Below are 19,280 nucleotides of genomic sequence, written 5' to 3'. Positions count from 1 at the left end.
ATTAGGCAATTAAAGGCAAAAAACTGTTAAAAATTGAGTTATATATCGTCATTAATCAAGGCAGTACACATGACAATCAAAGAGATGTTAAAATCCACTCCCGGGAGGGAGGGTTGGGATAATGCCAGCCTCCGTGTCTTTAATGAAATCCAGATTCTCTGGTCATGGTAATAGGAGAATCGGCTTTTTCATTACAAGACCGGAGACTGCCATTATGCATGTTGGTAGTCAAGAAGAACTACATGTGACATGTTCGACAGGTTTGCAGCAATTTTTTGCAAAGGTATAGGAACTTGACCAGTCTGCTGCTTTGAGGATATCATCTAATTTGCCTCCCTTCCAAAAGGACTGACTAGCCATAGCCCCTCTTAAGGAATGTGCCTGAAATCTAGACAGATCGATGCCTTCAAATTGCATAGCTAGTTTAACCCATCTAGCTATGGTAGAAGAAGAGTCAGGTTTGAAGGGTTTAACAAAGGAAATTAGGAGTTGGGTCACGCCAGTAGTGCGAAGAGGGTTCGTCCTTAAATCACATTCTTTCATGCAATCCACTACACATCATTTTTTTACAAGTGTCAAACCTAGGATAAAAAATCATATCAGACATCGTTTTAGTTCTTTTGAAAATTTCGAATCTGACACCGAACGCGTCATAGGATCTGTTGGATATCTCTAAGGCTTTAACGTCCGAAACTCTACGGCAGGATATCAGACAAAGGAGAGAAGCTAGTTTGATGAGAGAGAAACTTGTTATTTAACAAGTTATTATCCGGCCAGTTACAAAATAGATCAAGAAGTAACCTAACGTCCCAAAGGGAGTCATATTTAGGTTTGGGAGGTCTTTTAAGTCTGATACTTTTCATAATTCTGCAAATAATAGGGTTTTTGCCAATAGTTCTACCATTAAGGAGGGAATGTCCAGCGGAAATGGCAGATCTATAACAGTCAATGGATCTGTAGGAAAGACCTCTTTCAAATTGTTCTACAAGGAAATTGGTTACATGCACAATAGGGGCCTCCACGGAAATCCAGGTTCCTTTCCAGGCACCAACAAAACCATCTTTTCCAGATGCTGTTGTACCTATTGTGTGTACCAGGTGCCCAAGATTCTTGGAGGAGAGAAGAAGCTTGCGCCAAAAGTCCAGAGATTTTATTGGCTCGCCTGACACTTTCCAGGCAAGAAGGTTCAAAGTCCCGTTCAGAATGAGCGGGTGATCGAAATCGTCTATGCCTTTTAGGAGGCCTGGAGAAGCTGGAAGTAGAAAGGGTGTTTCGTAAGCTAATTCCACTGTTGTTGGGAACCAAGCTTGGGACGGCCAAAAGTGGGTCACTAGGACTATTGATGACCGTTCTGTCCTCAGCTTCTGAAGGAGACGTTGGATCATCTCAAAGGGGGGAAAAGCGTATCTCCGAATGTCTTTCCAATGCTGGAGAAAGGCGTTCACTGCTAGGGCCCCTGGGTCTGGCAGCCAGCTGAAGTATCTTGGAAGTTGGGTCGTGAGTCTGCTTGCGAAGGGTCTACTTCTATTGGACCCCAAACATAATCTAGATTGTTGAATACGATTGAGTTTAATTTCCAATCGGTGTGATCTACGAGCAACCTTGAATTCCAATCCGCACAGACATTTTTTAGGCCGGGAAGGTATTCTGCTCTTAATGAGATTTGGTGTTTCAAGCAGAACATCCATATATTTTTGGCCAGGTTGGAGAGGTCTGGAGACCTTGTTCCCCCTAGGCGATTTATGTAAGCGACAGCTGATATGTTGTCTATCTTGAGGAGGACCGACTTCCCTTGAAGGGATTGCTTGAAGCTCATTAGGGCATAGAGCCCGGCGGTTAACTGCAGGAAGTTTATGTGATGTAAAGTCTCCGAATAGGACCATAAACCCCCGGTGCTCTGATTCTGAAAACAAGCACCCTAGCCATGAAGGCTGGCATTCGATTCAAGTACGAAGTCCGGTGAAGTCTCAAAAATGGCTTTCCCGTTCCAATGCGTCTAAATTCTCCAACCACCAGGTCACTTCCTCCTTGGCCTCTTGGTCCAGGTGAATTATGTCTCCGTACCAAAGGCCGGAACGGAGAGCTCTCCCTTTGAGTCTCTGAAGGGCTCGGTAATGAAGTGGGCCTGGAAAGATAGCTTGGATAGATGATGAGAGGAGGCCCAGAAGTCTGGCCAGTTCCCTTAAGGTTAGGAGGTCTGATTTTAGAACGTGGTGTATCTCTTTGCGAATCTTGGATATCTTCTTGGGGGGAAGTAAAAGCATAGACTTCACGGTGTCTACCGTGAAGCCTAGGAATTCTAGAGACCTGGAGGGAGTCATGATGGATTTCTCCCTGTTTATAATAAACCCGGTACTTTCTATCAAATCCACAGTAGTGTTTAAGTCTTTCAGAATTTGAGAGTTGTCTTGGGACATGATGAGAATGTCGTCTAGATAGATTATGAGGCGGACACCCCTCTCCCGAAGGACCGTGGTAATGGCCTTCATAACTTCGGTGAAGCACCAGGGGGCCAAAGATAGGCCAAAGGGAAGAGCTTGAAACTGGTATAGATGGTTGTCCCAAGCAAATTGAAGGAAGGACTGGGATTCCTCTGCCATAGGAATGGTGAAATAGGCGTCTTTTAGATCTAATTTGACTAGCCAGTCTTTCTCTAAGAGCATGTCCCTGAGGAGATGGATACCTTCCATCTTGAAATGATTGTAACTGAGATACTTGTTCAACTCTCTTAGATTTATTACCGGTCTCCACCCTTTGTCCTTTTTTTCCACAAGGAAGATATTGCTTACGAAATTCTTGCGATCCCAAGGAACTTCTAGAATTGCACCTTTGGATAACATTGAAATTACTTCCTCTGCGACAATAGAGTGTTGCTCTAGTGTCAAGTTTAATACTTGGGGAGTTGAAACCTGGGAGGGTTTTTCCGTGAAGTCTATTCTGAACCCTTGAACTGTCTCTAAAACCCAAGGGTCGTGTGTAATTTGCTCCCAAACGTGAAGGAAGTGTTTTAGGCGACCCACTACTTTTTGAGTTAAAGAGGAAGGGTGAAGAGGAAGGATACTTACTTGCTGAGTTGGAGTTGTTGATGCCTCTGGTTCTGAAGCTTCTTGAACGGAAGGAACGACCTTGTTGTGGGAAGAATGAGGAGTTGTGTTGGTAACCTCGTCCGAAGCCTCTTGATCTTGAAAAGGGTCTTTGAAAGAGGCAGCCGGCAGAACGACCCCTTCTGCCGGCCCTTGCAAAAACATTAGGGTTGAAAACTCTGCGCATGTTGGCTTGCGTAAAGGTTGCTACATACTTTCCCAAACCTTTAATCATATCTTCTCCGAAGAGTAGACCATTAGGGTTAGAAGAGGATTCCTTCTCAGCCATATCGCAGAGTTTAGGGTCAATTTTAGACAGGACTACTTTCCTCATCTCAGGATTGAGAGATGCGTTAGCATTTCCCAGGAGGATAAGAGTCCTTTGACTCCATCCCCGTAGGAGATCAATGTTAGGTTGAGTGCCCTTGATATAGCTCTCCTCAATTAAATCGATCATACGGCACAAGGGGCCGAGCATGTCAAGCATGCAGTCCTGGCAACTTTTGAGGGAGCGTTCAATACCCTTTCTAGGGTCTCTGCCCAATTTGAATAAGTAAGGTTAGGAGTAAGGCAATATTTGTCTTGGATGACAAGGCGTGGGCATTCTGCCTTAAGAATGTTCCTTGCTTCTCTTTCCAATGGGTGTTTGACCCATCTCTTAATAAACTTGGCTACATGATTTTGGGGCCACCACTGGGAGCTCCTAGGGTGCTGTATGTTGTCAGGGGAAAACATTTCCCCGCCAAGGGGATCAAGAAAAATTTGTTTAGATGAGGAGGGGGGTTCCTCGTCCAAGAAGTCAGGGTCGATATCATCATCGATCTGATCTAGGTCCAGTATATGTTCGTCTAGTGACTCATTAGAGGGGTCGTTAGGTAAGAGTGGATTTGTATTGGCACTTTGATATTGTGAGTCGCTTAGGGCATCCAAAAGAGATGTGTCGATATTGGCACGTAGTCTTTTTGGGGTGCGTAGGCCTCCTGTAATATTTGAGGCGCTTAGTCCTCCTTCAGGTCTTGAGGCGCATGGACCTCCCAATATATTCGAGGTGCTTGGACCTCCCATAGTGCCCTCGTTTTCTAGGTTGTTGCATTTTTTTGTTTTCTTACCCCCAATTTTAAGTGGTTCATTAGAGTGCGCTCCAAGGAGTGCAGGAGGAGGTCTCTTACCTGTAACAATCTTATCAATAGTCTCCCTCATACAAGAGTGTATTTCTTTGTGAATCATTTGTTTGATAAGCTCTTCCTTGTTATAAGGAGCGGGTGTTTGGGTCTGAAAATCATCAGAATCACCGTCAGACATGCACATTGTTTTTTTTTTTAAGGAGTCACTTATAGAATTATAAGCAAAATGGTATTAAAAAGAGGTAGATATATCTGGAAAAATATATATAAATAATTGTGGAGTGATGAAGAGGCAAAATAAAATGAGGACCAGTAGAAAGTTGAAGCTGCCAACCGCCGGTAATCAGCTGTTGAAAGGCAGGGTTGCTAAGAAACAGCATTGTGTGGATAGGACGTGTCTAACGTGAGGGGAGTCGTTGCTAGGGGAGTTTCCTCTAATACGGAGGCCCATTGAGTCAAACGCGCTATCTTTCCCCTTTTTTTTTTTAATGCAGAGATGTGCGCTAATGCGGAAAGCGGAAGGCACGACGGTGGTGTGGTGCGGCCCGCAGTTTGTACATTTTGACTGCGAGGACCGGCCGAACGGCACCAGTACGAGTGCGAAGCTTGGCCGGTTGAGTTATAATGGAGGCAATGCGGAAGGAAGAGACGGACTGCGAGGAGCGGCCGACCGGCCGACCGGCACCAAAACGCGTGCGAAGCCTGGGCGGTTGATGGCGGCAGTGCGAGAAGGGGAGAGACGGAAGGAACACTGGTAGGCGATCTTGATTGTGTTTGGCAGAAGTCAAAGTTAGAAGATATATATATATATATATATATTCACTGAAAAAACCATAGGTTTCACACATGTTATAGTTAGCTGGACATTTTACTGATAAAAAACCAATGAAATTCCCCCGTTATAGTTACTGTAGGCAACTATAACTCACGCGACCGTAATCCTCTGCTGATGCTAATACTGTATTTAGACACTTTTTTGCCCATGTCTTCTTCCATTAAATTTTAGCTATACATATATTACAAATCTTTTTTTTTCATAAAGACACATATGTCATCAGCAGAGGATTACGGTCGCGTGAGTTATAGTTGCCTACAGTAACTATAACGGGGGAATTTCATTGGTTTTTTATCAGTAAAATGTCCAACTAACTATAACATGTGTGAAACCTATGGTTTTTTCAGTGAATTTGCAAGGTTTTTTAAATGCTAATTCCTAACTATAACGTGTGTGAAACCTATGGTTTTTTCAGTGAATTTGTACGGTTTTTTAAATGCTAAGTTACTTTACGCCATTTGTGGCGTGCGCCCCCACTTAACGCAGTTCGTTCCGTGCGCGCACAGTGAGCACGCGGTGCGCTTCGCGCACCGCGTGTCCACGTTACGCTAGATGGGCCATGAACGCACGATGCGCTTCGCGCACCGTGCGCACATGGAGGAAACATATGATGAGCATTGTTGTGAATGGAAAAATATATGTTTTGTTTGGTACATATAAGCCATGCACAAATGGTGCCCTGCGGGCTCCATTGGCACACGGGGTGGGGAGAATTTGGATATTTTTTTTTATTTTTAATATTTGCTACCGTACGCGTACGGTAAGCGTAATCGGCGAAATTTTCAAAAAAATAAAAATTGCCTTTTTTCACTTGGGGGATCGTTGGGGACAACCCCAACATGGCTAGGTGCTTGGGAGCTGTCTAAACAGCCCCTTTACATCTTTTTACACTTTGTTTATCCTCCCCCCCTCAGAGTGCGAGAGAGAAAATGGCGGCCGCCGCTTCCTGGTTTCGACCGATTCGAATGTTTACTAAGATCTAACGGCCAATCAGAATCGCGCTGGCGCACGTCACCGTACGCGTACGGTAAGCGCACCGTAAGCGCACCGTAAGCTGGCTCAGATATATATATTGATTTAAAGGCTATTTTCTCAGAATCTACTGCACAGATTTACACCAAACCTACAAAAGGCACTTCCTTGACCTGGGGACTACCTCTCTGCCAAATTTCATTAAATTCTGTTCAGCCGTTCGGGCTGTAGCCCTGTCTAAAGGTCCTATGGAAAAATGCATGGGAAAAACGCGTTTTGGGACCCCCCTTTTATCTCAGCCCCCGCTTGACGAATCCCCCCGAGACTTTCAGGGTAGGAGCGGAGCGTAGCGCCCCACCTATTTTGAAAAATTCGCGAGGATTCGTCGACCGGCGCCAAAGTTATTCAAAATAGAATGTTGCGGATTTCCTATGGAAACGTGGTCCTAACTATAACTACCTACTGGCGACCGCCAGTAGGTAATATATATATATATATATATATATTTATATATATATATATATATATATATATATATATATATATATATATATATATTCACTGAAAAAACCATGGGTTTCACACACGTTATAGTTAGGAATTAGCATTTAAAAAACCTTTGAAATTCAGTGAAAAAACCATAGGTTTCACACACGTTATAGTTAGGAATTAGCATTTAAAAAACCTTAGAAATTCAGTGAAAAAACCATAGGTTTCACACATGTTATAGTTAGCTGGACATTTTACTTGTAAAAAACCAATGAAATTGCCCCGTTATAGTTAGTTCAGCTAACTATAACTCGCGCGCCCGCAATGCACTGCTGATGACGTCACATATTACATCACTCATGACATGGTCAGTGACATCACTCATGACATCACTGATGACATCTCAAATGACATCACTGATGACCTCACTGATGACATCATCCAGTGAATGTGTGTTTTTCTGAAAATTAAATATGTTTTATATATGTATATCTCAAGGTCAATGGAAGAATAAATGGGTATATAAGTGTCTAAATGGATGATTTGTTTTTGAAAAATTGATTGTTTAACTGACTGATTAAGTGTATCATAGTGAATACATGTTTTAGTGAGTAATGTTTAAATATGTATATATCTGTATCAGTCTCTCACTTTGTGTATAAGTGGCTGCATGGGTTGGTGAGTAGATACATGGGTGTCTATATAGGTTATTAGTTGGTTTTTTGAGTATCAGTCTGAGTGTCTGCATGGTTCGGTGGGGGGTATTACGTAGTGCATAGGTGTATGAATGAGTGACTCACTGTTTGTATGTGTTGAACACAGCATGTGTGCAGGACTGTATGGGTGGATGAGTGTGTGCATGGATGTGTTATTGAGTGAATGACTGTCTCAATAGTGTCTTTATGAGTAACTACATATGTTTTAAACTAGTATATGTGACTATTGGTGTATATATGTGAGTATATGTGAGAGTGAGAGATTGAAAGAGTTCTTGTATGAATAAGTATGTGTTTCTATAAGTGATTGTTTAAAAGACTAAGTATGTGTAAGTTTCCGTAGAAGTAAGTGTGGTGGTGTGTGTATAACTGTATATGCAAGTAAATGTATGTTTGATTCTTTGTTAGCATGAGTGACTATGTGTGTGAGTAACTCTATGGATGAGTGGCATTGTGTAACAGGATGTATAGGTGTATGAGTACATATGATGAGTGAGTACATGTATGAGTGACTGAATTGGACTGTTGGTGAATGAGTGGATGTGTATGTGGATCTTAGAATTACTGAAAAGGTTGTTTTAACTGGTATTGGTATGTCCATTGTTTTGAACATTGTAGTTTCTATTTTTGAATGTGTGTGTCAAAGGTTATATTAGGGGAAGAGGAGGTCTGCCACTCTATCACAAGGATGATGTCATCAGTGATGTCATCAGTGATGTCATTTGAGATGTCATCAGTGATGTCATGAGTGATGTCACTGACCATGTCATGAGTGATGTAATATGTGACGTCATCAGCAGTGCATTGCGGGCGCGCGAGTTATAGTTAGCTGAACTAACTATAACGGGGCAATTTCATTGGTTTTTTACGAGTAAAATGTCCAGCTAACTATAACATGTGTGAAACCTATGGTTTTTTCACTGAATTTCTAAGGTTTTTTAAATGCTAATTCCTAACTATAACGTGTGTGAAACCTATGGTTTTTTCACTGAATTTCAAAGGTTTTTTAAATGCTAATTCCTAACTATAACGTGTGTGAAACCCATGGTTTTTTCAGTGAATTTGCAAGGTTTTTTAAATGCTAATTTTTTTTTTATTCTTCAATTTTTTCAAACATATTTTTTATTTAATTTTCTTACCTTTTATAAAGACTATGCTTTAATTTTTAAAATCCTTAAATATTTTTTTTAATATATTTTTTAAAATAAACATGTAAAATTTATTTCCAGTTCTTTTTTTTTTTTTTTTTTTTTTTTTGGTACGCGTACCGTAAGCTCACGGTAAGCGTACGGTTTACGCAACGTCCGTAATCTATCTACGCTGCTTGCGTATAGTTACGCACTTTGCGTAGCCGCGCGTACTGCGCGTGGGACGCGTGCGTGCTTACGCCACACGCGCACGTTACGCGGAAGTGCCGGGGAGTGACTGTTATGCGCATGCGCGCAAGCGCGTGTCTTTTTTACGCGCACGCGTACTTTTTGCCGTAAGCGTACCGTAAGCGTACCGTAAGCGTACGGTAGGTCATGTGATCTTGAAACACAACTTTTGATTGGTTGAAACTACTTTCAGTTCTAGAACTCTCCTACACCACACCCATTCCCCTCATTTCTGCTTGTGATCCCTTGGGAGAAGGAGCTGGTTTGTCTTTGGGATACGATGGCAGAACAGCAGAGCTCTTCTGAGAGTGAGGTTAGCACTAGCAGCACTGTCTTGAGGCAGAGATCGAGGAAACAAAAGCCTTCTTATGTTTGGGATTATTTTACTTTTCCAGAAGGCCAGCAAAAGGTGAATGCACCCTTAGTTACTTGCAAGCTGTGTCAGCGTGTACTTTCTAGAGGTAATCCTAACAGGAAGTATTCCTTTGGGAATCACACCATGAAGAGACACCTCCAGGATGTACACAGAAGGACACATGGTCATCTTTTTGGAGGTAACTCTTCAGAAAGACGAGCCAGTACATCCACAGCAGCTCAGCCTGGACCATCACCTGCAGGGCTTACTCCTTCTTCTGCAGGTCAGGTGAGCCCTTCATCTGTGGGGGGAGAATCTCCTTTTGCTGGCCCTCTGGAAATGAACCCTCGATTTCGGAAGGTTGATATTCATTGCACATTTTGTAAAGATCTAATTTGCCATAGGGAGACCAGTGTTTCCCTAGTGAACAACAAAATAGATCAGCACATTTGTCGCTTTGAATAATTTTCCCATGCTTCCTTTCCTCTGTCCCTGCATGAACACAACGGTTCTTTTAAGAGCCAACCTTATCTTTCATCTTTTTTTTACATATGTTTTTAAAAACTTTTTTTTATTTTTTTTTACCGTACGCGTACGGTGCGCGTACTTTTTTTTTATTTTTTAAAAAAAACACTAAAAATCATTTATCACATTACATTGTCCTTGAGAGACTACAATTATTATTATTGACTTACCATACTCACTGAAAAAATATTTATTCATTTCTTTTTTTAAAAAATAGTTTTAAAAATGTTTGTAGTTTTCGAAAATTTTCTATATCTATCTGGAAAAAAAGAAAAAAGTATTAATATTTTTTAAACATTTTATAATACAGTACACATATTTACATTTTTTACCAAAAAATCTTTTTGCCTTATTTTTGCTGTTTTCAGAATATATTGCATTTCACTATAAATTGTGAAAGCAATTGCATTCATCATTTTACAGCGGGCAAAAAAAAATACCAATCACAAAGATTGTATTAAAAAAGCCCTGATTCTTTTTTTAATTAAACTTAACATTATAGAAATGCATAATATTGTAAAAAAATATCATCTAATACCAATACTTATTTCTTTAAAATACCGTCTGATATGTTTGTTTCAGAACTATAATCACAATATTATATCTCAAATAACTCCAAAATACATCTGATTTCATTTCCTTTAGGCCAAATAGTAATTTTAATTTTTTTTTTGGAATAAATTTCCAACGGAAATCCAATAAAATTCTAAAGTTTAATTTGTCCAGATCTCACCGATTCTCTGTAACATTTTGGTTCACGAAAATTTTTTGAATAATTTATTTAGTCCACAATAGAATTGGTTACTTTTCCACATGGCCAAATAGTAATTTTTTAAATCATTTTTGAAAAAATTTCCAATGGCAGTCCAATAACATTCCAAAATTTAAAATGTGCAGAAGTTACCGATAATCTCTAAATTATTGGTTTTTCAAAATTGCATTAAAAATTAAAAAAGTCCACATTACAATTGGTTATCTTTCCATTAGGCCAAATGATAATTTTAAAAATCTTTTTTTTACAAAATTGCAATGGTAATCCAGTAAAATGGTAAAATTATTTTGTCCAGATCTTGCCAAGTCTCTCTAAAATTTAGGTTTCAGGAAGATTAGATAGGAATTTGCTAAATCAAAAGGCAAACGTTGTTTGAAAATCAATTGGGAATCATTACACAGTGTCCAGCCTTTTTCACATTTTAGATAAACTGTGTAATGTCCAGAAGTAACAGTAGGTCCATCATGGAAAATTATTGCAACAGTTACAAAAGTTTTTCCTGAAATTGATAATTGCTGTCCTGTAAACTTCTTTATTAAAGTATCCAATTTTGAACCATCAGCTCTACATCGTTGCATCATTAAAATTACATACTGTCCGTATTCCTTTAAAATTAATGTTGAAAACATGTCAGAATTACACTCACCACATTTCATGCTATGATTAGCATCTTTAACTAATTTTGCAAAAGTGACTGTTTTACTCTCTGGCAATGTCAAATAAATAAACCTTTCATTATCAACAATAGAGCCACATATATTATAACAATTATCACAACTATGTTCCCATTTATAAGAGAGACCAAAAAAAATGTCAATGGGAACTCCTTCTTCTTCCACTACCTGAAGAAAATACATCAAAAATTCATGTGCATCTTGCTGTTCATTTTGAGAAAACTGTGTTTGTCCTGAACATACATCTAAAAGTTTTCTAATGTCAGTAGCACTTTCTATTTGAGTTTTATCTTTACTCAACTTTTGAAAAAGGAGACTCAGCTCTGAACAGAATCTTTTTCCCTGATTTACTATTATCTGCTCTTGCAAACTTTCCAGATAAAATGCAACATTCAGCACTACATTTGCGTAGCAGTTGACACCAGAGCTATTTTCAAAATGACATCCTACAACCTGTTCTTCATTTTCCTTTTTCTTTTTGCTTGCAATTACATCACTCCTCTTTTTTTTCCTCTTCTCTACATCTTCACTACAGATATTCTCATTTTTTCTTTTACGAGAAACTACACGTTTCTCCAACACAGGATACTGACCTAAATGAGGAGCATAGCTTCTTCTTAATCTATTATACTCCTTTACACAATTTGTATCAGCACTAACTTTTGATTCTTCAAAGTCTATCATGAATAAACCTGATAATGTTTTGACTCGTGACAAAGCAACATATGCCATACCTTCTTTGAACACAGTTGAACCAATGTTCACAAATGCACAATCTACAGTCAATCCTTGAGACTTGTGAATAGTTACAGCATATGCTAGAGAAAACGGAAACTGCTTCCTACGTACATATAAGTCTTTCACAAGCATAAAACGAACTGTACAACGACAAATATCTTTAACTTCATCTATCTGATCAAATTTTATTTTTAAACATTCAATTCCTTCTTTTTTCTGATAATTAATAAAACCCACAACTCTTCCCATCGCTCCATTAACTAAACCTTTCTCAACATCCAAATTTCTCCTTAAAAACACTCTACAGTTCATGCAAACATATAGATTTTTTTCTAATCCAGCTGTTTTGGAGATGTTCTTCTCTAGTGAGTCCAATTTATTTTTCAGTTTGCCTGTTACTGTGACAGTAATTCTTCCATCCTCAATTTTGTCCACTGCTTCCAATTTCCTGATCTCTTCCTTTTCCAATTTCAAAAGCTCCTCATTGAATATTGAGCATTCACGTAGAGTAGGCATTAAGCAGATGACACTTTTGTTTTCTGCAATGTTCTTGTATATCTTCTCTACAACTATTTCTTCCTTTGGAAATAAATTATGTAGCAGCCGAGTCTGTAATGCTTTTTTGCCAGCTTCTGTGAGTAGTCCAATCCTGATATCTTTCAGAATACTTCCATATTCTTCATCGTTTGCTTGCCTCATATTAGTTGTAAGTTCCTTGTACTCAAAGAAGGACCAAATATTTGTATTACCGATGCTTCCCAATGACTTCTTCGTGTCTTCATGTGTCACAGTATTAAACACTGGTTGTCCTTTAACTGGAGTAAGTTGCAAAAGATCTCCAAAAACTATGACGTGTTTTCCACCAAATAACACGTCATAGTCTGTCTTCAAAATTTGCTGCATTCTTAAATGCACAAAGGCAAGCATTAAGTTTGATACCATGCTCACCTCATCAATAATGAGAACTTGCATCTTCTTCAATACTCGTGAAACTTCCAAGGATGCTTCTCCAGTTAGCTTGTTGAATTGTATTTTGTTCTCATGCTCCACTGGTAACATTAGCAAACGATGTAAGGTGATTCCTTTTATGTTATATGCTGCTAACCCAGTTGGAGCAGTAACCACACAAGACAAAGTAGAATCCGTTTTTTGCTTTAGGTAGCTTCTGATGACTTTAATTAGGAAACTTTTTCCAGTGCCAGCTTGTCCGCTTACATACATCCTGATTGGATGAAATGATGTGCATGAGCACTCTTTTTTTACATGTAGAAATCCGTGATCAATTTTGTTTTTGATCTCTTCATAAATTTGTTGCTGCTCTTGATTCAGTTGTCTTTCCAAATTTTCTAAGTCTATAAATTCTTCTTGAGCTTGATTCATAGCTGTTTCCACTACATTCATGGCTATTGATGCTTCATTTTCAACGATTGGTTGTCCTAGGGGATCTTGACTGTGTGTTCCTGAACTTTGGCTGTCCTGAGAACTGTCTCTAGCTATTTCTGCTGCAATTGTAGTTTCCTGTTCAATTTCTTCATTTAACATTTGCAGATAAGTTGTGAATGTATTGCATTGTATGCTGTCTTTGCAAGCATTAAATGAATCCTCATAGCTTTGAAATTCTCCCAGTAGTTCATCCTCTGTACGCCATGGTTTAAACAACTGTAAAAGAGCCAAGTAGTAAAATTCTTTCTTGTCGGTAGTGTCGCAACTCAGCTTCCGGTGATTTATCAAACTTCCTTTGGTTTGCTTCACCAAACATCCTTCTTCACCAACAACTTTATATTTTCCATTATTAATGTCTTCTGCAGCTTTCCGTGAATAAATGTAGTTCTGCAACACTTCATAGAGACACATGTTCTCCAGATGATGACTTCTCTTGGGATAATATGTGTCCAACATGTTTGTTTTCAATATATCTGTACTTTCTGGGTCATTCTCGGCCAAATATTCAATTTCTCCAACAGATTTCAGTACCCGATTTCTCATTGCTGCAAGGCCTAAACTTGCCCAAATTATTCTTCTTGACTTCGAGTAGAGACTTGCAGAAGATAACCTATCTGAACATTCGTAGGATCCAATTTCTCGATGCGATAACATCTTCAAACTGAAACTGTACAGCTTCTTACTGACAGTCTTCTCGTGAGAAATCTCTTCCCACATTTCCTTCAATTCTGTTTTTTCTGATTTCGTAATGTAAGACGTTACATATCGTGCAACAGCAATGGAATTGTCAGCTACATACTGTATATCCATGTTAGCGTTCCACATGGATAAAATGACTGGGTTGTAGTCATTTATATTTTTTGATTCTTCTTTTCTTTTAAGGTTGTAGGTATTCTTAGGTGATTTTCTTGTGATAGTATGTCTCACAGCTGACATAAAACTGTTTACTCTTCCATTTGAAAGAACAGGTCTAGGAAATCCAAATCGACATTTAGTGTAGTATTTTTCTTTGCTCTTGTATTTTCGTCGACAGTATTTTCCACACCGATGACTTTGGAAACGTAAAACTTGCTCCTTTAACTTGTTCTCTTCTGTGCTTTTTGGTATACCACATGTTGCATATTCTTCAATGTAAGATAACACTGCTTCATCAGTATCTGTTCCAAACTTTGGGGCATCCTTGATCCACAACAGCATATGAATATGAGGAGCACCTCTTGCCTGGTACTCTTTTCTCCAAAAGAAATCCACTACTTCTCCAAGGGGTGGATTTTTTTTATTGCAGATGAAGGACATCATAGCCTCAAATCTATGATTGAAATATCTGCAAACATTAACCGGATCCAATGAGCACAGTTCTCCTGCTGTCTTGTATTCGATGTTTTTAATGTTTGAATTGGCCTCTCGTAGAAAATCCAGTAAATCATCCCAAGCGTACTCGGCACAGCTTAGGGTAAGGAACCATGTTGGTGTTCCTAAATTGCGTAACATGCATTTTAGTTCACCATGGCGTCGGTACCAATATTCATTTGTCCCACGCTGACAAGCCATCAGATTGATCAGTTGTGTTTCCAAATGATCATCTCGGTGCTGCACTTTCTCCATAAAATCCTTAGCAGACACATTTTGTAAATGTACTCCACTTTTTAAAATGTGATTTACTGCATAAGACAGTGCAGACAAGTCGCTTTCAAATAAAAGATGGAACAAATAAGGAATACTTTGTCGAAATCTGGGATCTTCAGCATATAGTCTTGTAGTCCGATACTCTGAAGCTGGAATCTGTTCTGGACGTTCATCGTATCGTCCTCCTTTTCCCGTAGGAAACAGCTGGGGAAAACATCGAGCTTCCAAGCTCTCCTCCCATACACTCACGGGAGTTCCTTTTGCTTTCTTCATCTGAAAGAGATCAATATTGTCTCCCATAACTTCTTTCGAATGAAGAGGATGTATGCTAAAATGTTCATAAATTTCTTCTTCCTTTGTCTTGTCCACTTTTTCAATTTGTCCAGTTGGTGTTTCTGTGTCTTCTTGAAAATCTTCGTCTTCTTCTTCTTCTTCTATATAAATTGATTCATACCATTTGTTATTTTTTTTCAAATACAAATTTGCTCTTTGTACTTTCCGCACATCTACCAGCTCCTGCCAAATCTTCTTATTCTTTGTAGGTACACCATTAACCAGAATAATTAATGGTTCAGTTTCCAAAGTATCCGCATCAATAGTTTCCATATTTTTTTTCAAATCCAAGGGCAAATACACCACTCTACCTTTTAAACCTCTCAGTAAATCTGAAGGAGGTAATTTACCAGTTTTGGGCTCCATACGTACTATGGTCTGGAACGGATGAACACATTGAATGAGTATAGACTCATATGTATTTAATTCAGAAAGTTCAGCAGGAATACCATCCAATTCTAAATTATTATGTACAGCTCTGGTCGGCATTCTATTTTCCTCTAACTTGTTGTAACAGTATTTACAAATACGCTGATCTTCACCCAATTCAAAACAATTTTCAAGAAATATATATGTGGCAAAATCCATCCACTTATAATTATCTTCATTTTCACTCTTTCTGTAGAGATCAACATTCCTAGTTTGTTTTCTATAATGAGTTCTGCGGCAACAAATACAAGTAACATTTGGTCTTTCATTAGAGACTATTGCAAATTTTGTTATGTGATCATTAAATGTCTTACTTACAGAAGGTTCTACATTCTCTTCCACTTCTTCCTCATTTACTGTGTCCTTCTCTGCACTGTTTTGTTCAGGACCAAAGTAACAAAACTGAATTTCATCAACAACCTTCTCTACATCTGATACCGTTCCTCGGTACAGAGCCCTATTCAATTCATTTAACTTTATTGCTGGACTTTTGGCAAAATACAACCGTCTCACAAACTTTCTCATTTCAGTATGATGAACAGCCAGCATCCTAAAATGATGGAAAACACTATTGCACACTTTTCTAGATAGACAAGCCAGAGAATGACCCTGCAAACCAGTATTCTCTCTCACTCTGCATGGATCCAGACTTTGAAGCACCTTAATCTTCTGTTTTACACTTTTTTTACTATATTCTCTTAGAAACTCTCGAAATCTGTCAATAGATTCCTGACGCACAGTGCAAATACTACTACAATTCCAAGTGTACACTGGGGCTTTAGGACGTCTCCCCATTGCCTCATCTGCCATCACTTGTACCTCATCTCTTGGAACCATTATCTCCTTCTCCATTATGCAACCATTTTTTACTTCGTATGAACGACCTCTGGTGTCAACTGCATGCAGCAAACTATTACTTTGAAAATAGCTCTCTTCATTAAAAAAAGGTTCACTACTTGAACTATGCATCCACTTTCCTAAAAACACTTTACAAAAGTTTGTTCTGTTCACTACTCTTTTGCTTTTGCTTTGTGATTTCAGTACATTAACCATTTTATCTAATGTACGCATCCTATTCAAAATTAATATGAATAGTTTCCTTTTTAATTCTAATGCTTTTGCTGCAATGGCTTCAATTTCTTTTTTTCTCTTGTAATATTTTGCCTTTTGCTTATATTTCTTCACATCCTTTATCAAATTGGACATAACTCTTCTCTGAAACATTTTTCTACGTATCTCTTTAAACGCTGTTTTTCTGTTTATGTAAAACTTTTCAGTTGCAGAAGGTATATTTGCATTAACTAAATTCTCAATTTTTTGCTGTTCTCTTCGTTTTGTTACATTCTTCCCAGGACAGACATTTTGTACATTTTTCTTTGTTTTGAATATTTTTTTAAGAAATTGTTTTTTCTGCTTACCAGAAGATTTTTTCTTTTTCCCAACATGAGCATCTTCTACTAACTTTGGTCCTCCAGTTGTCTTCAAATATAGGTTTTTTTTTAGCGTTTTTTGAACTCGAGATTTTGTAGGCATCTTAAATTTTGTTCACTGTTCTTCAGCAATACCTGAAAAAAACTAAAAAAAAATCCTTTATTGTATTTAAATATATTACTACATTTCTTTTCACAATAGTCACAAAACAAAATTTCTTTGCCAATTTGAATGCACACAAACTGCTCTTTTTTTTGGGCAAGTGAAAATCTCTTTTACAAACTGTCACATTATGAAACCACTTTTCAGATTTTTTAAAAAGCCCATGTCCAGAGTGCTACACTCCAGCAAGGGCAACCAGCCTTAGTGAAGCTCAATGTATTTGCATTACAGACTGAAACCTGAAAACCCCACTCGCTTCTAAATACTGTGCATGACTATACACGGCAAGCACATGGGTGTGTGCTAAGACTCTGCTTCTTCCCCCAAAAATTCACTCCCCCTTTCCATCTAATGCAACTGTGAAATCACCAGAGCAAGACGCAATAAATCTCTGCCTATAATTCCTCTATGCACACAGAGTCATGTTTTCACATTAGTCCCAAAACGAAATTTCTTTGCCATTTTGAAAGCACACTTACTGCTCTTTTTTTTTCGGGCCAAGTGAAAATCACTTTTTACAATTGGAAATCACTTTTACAGACTGACACATTATAAAACCACTTTTTTTGATTTATTTAAATGCACATGTCCAAGCTGTTTTTTCAGACCACCACCATGTGTATTCTCTGTGACTGCCTACACTCCAGCAAGGGCAACCAGGCTTAGTGATGCTGAATGTATTTGCATTACAGACTTAAACCTGAAAACCCCACTCGCTTCTAAATACTGTGCATGACTATACATGGCAAGCACATGGGTGTGTGCTAAGACTCTGCTTCTTCCCCCAAAAATTCGCTCCCCCTTTCCATCTAATGCAACTGTGAAATCACCAGAGCAAGACGCAATAAATCTCTGCCTATAATTCTTCTATGCACACAGAGTCATGTTTTCACATTAGTCCCAAAACGAAATTTCTTTGCCAATTTGAAAGCACACTTACTGCTCTTTTTTTTTCGGGCCAAGTGAAAATCACTTTTTACAATTGGAAATCACTTTTACAGACTGACACATTATGAAACCACTTTTTTTGATTTATTTAAATGCACATGTCCAAGCTGTTTTTTCAGACCACCACCATGTGTATTCTCTGTGACTGCCTACACTCCAGCAAGGGCAACCAGCCTTAGTGATGCTGAATGTATTTGCATTACAGACTTAAACCTGAAAACCCCACTCGCTTCTAAATACTGTGCATGACTATACATGGCAAGCACATGGGTGTGTGCTAAGACTCTGCTTCTTCCCCCAAAAATTTGCTCCCCCTTTCCATCTAATGCAACTGTGAAATCACCAGAGCAAGACGCAATAAATCTCTGCCTATAATTCCTCTATGCACACAGAGTCATGTTTTCACATTAGTCCCAAAACGAAATTTCTTTGCCATTTTGAAAGCACACTTACTGCTCTTTTTTTTTCGGGCCAAGTGAAAATCACTTTTTACAATTGGAAATCACTTTTACAGACTGACACATTATGAAACCACTTTTTTTGATTTATTTAAATGCACATGTCCAAGCTGTTTTTTCAGACCACCACCATGTGTATTCTCTGTGACTGCCTACACTCCAGCAAGGGCAACCAGCCTTAGTGATGCTGAATGTATTTGCATTACAGACTTAAACCTGAAAACCCCACTCGCTTCTAAATACTGTGCATGACTATACATGGCAAGCACATGGGTGTGTGCTAAGACTCTGCTTCTTCCCCCAAAAATTCGCTCCCCCTTTCCATCTAATGCAACTGTGAAATCACCAGAGCAAGACGCAATAAATCTCTGCCTATAATTCTTCTATGCACACAGAGTCATGTTTTCACATTAGTCCCAAAACGAAATTTCTTTGCCAATTTGAAAGCACACTTACTGCTCTTTTTTTTTTCGGGGCAAGTGTAAATCACTTTTACAGACTGACACATTATGAAACCACCATGTGTAACTACAACAAAAACAATTCCCATTTCTATTATTCATTTCTTAAGTTACCACATACATCCCCTCTCAAACTGTAAACTCACCTTTAAAATTAGTTAGTTGTGAAAGAAATGTGACACTCAAACAGCAGATTATCAGAGCCAGGATCTCTGTTGTGTTCACCTCTCTCCTCTCAGCAGAACCAGATAATGGCAAACTTTCCCTCTATTTTTCCACACATATACATGTAAGTTTCAAATCTCAGTGCTTCCCCCTTTTTTTCAAATG

The sequence above is a fragment of the Triturus cristatus genome, chromosome 5_2, assembly GCF_964204655.1.
Source record: "Triturus cristatus chromosome 5_2, aTriCri1.1, whole genome shotgun sequence".
Lineage (NCBI taxonomy): Eukaryota > Metazoa > Chordata > Amphibia > Caudata > Salamandridae > Triturus > Triturus cristatus.
This window is presented reverse-complemented; position numbering follows the sequence as displayed.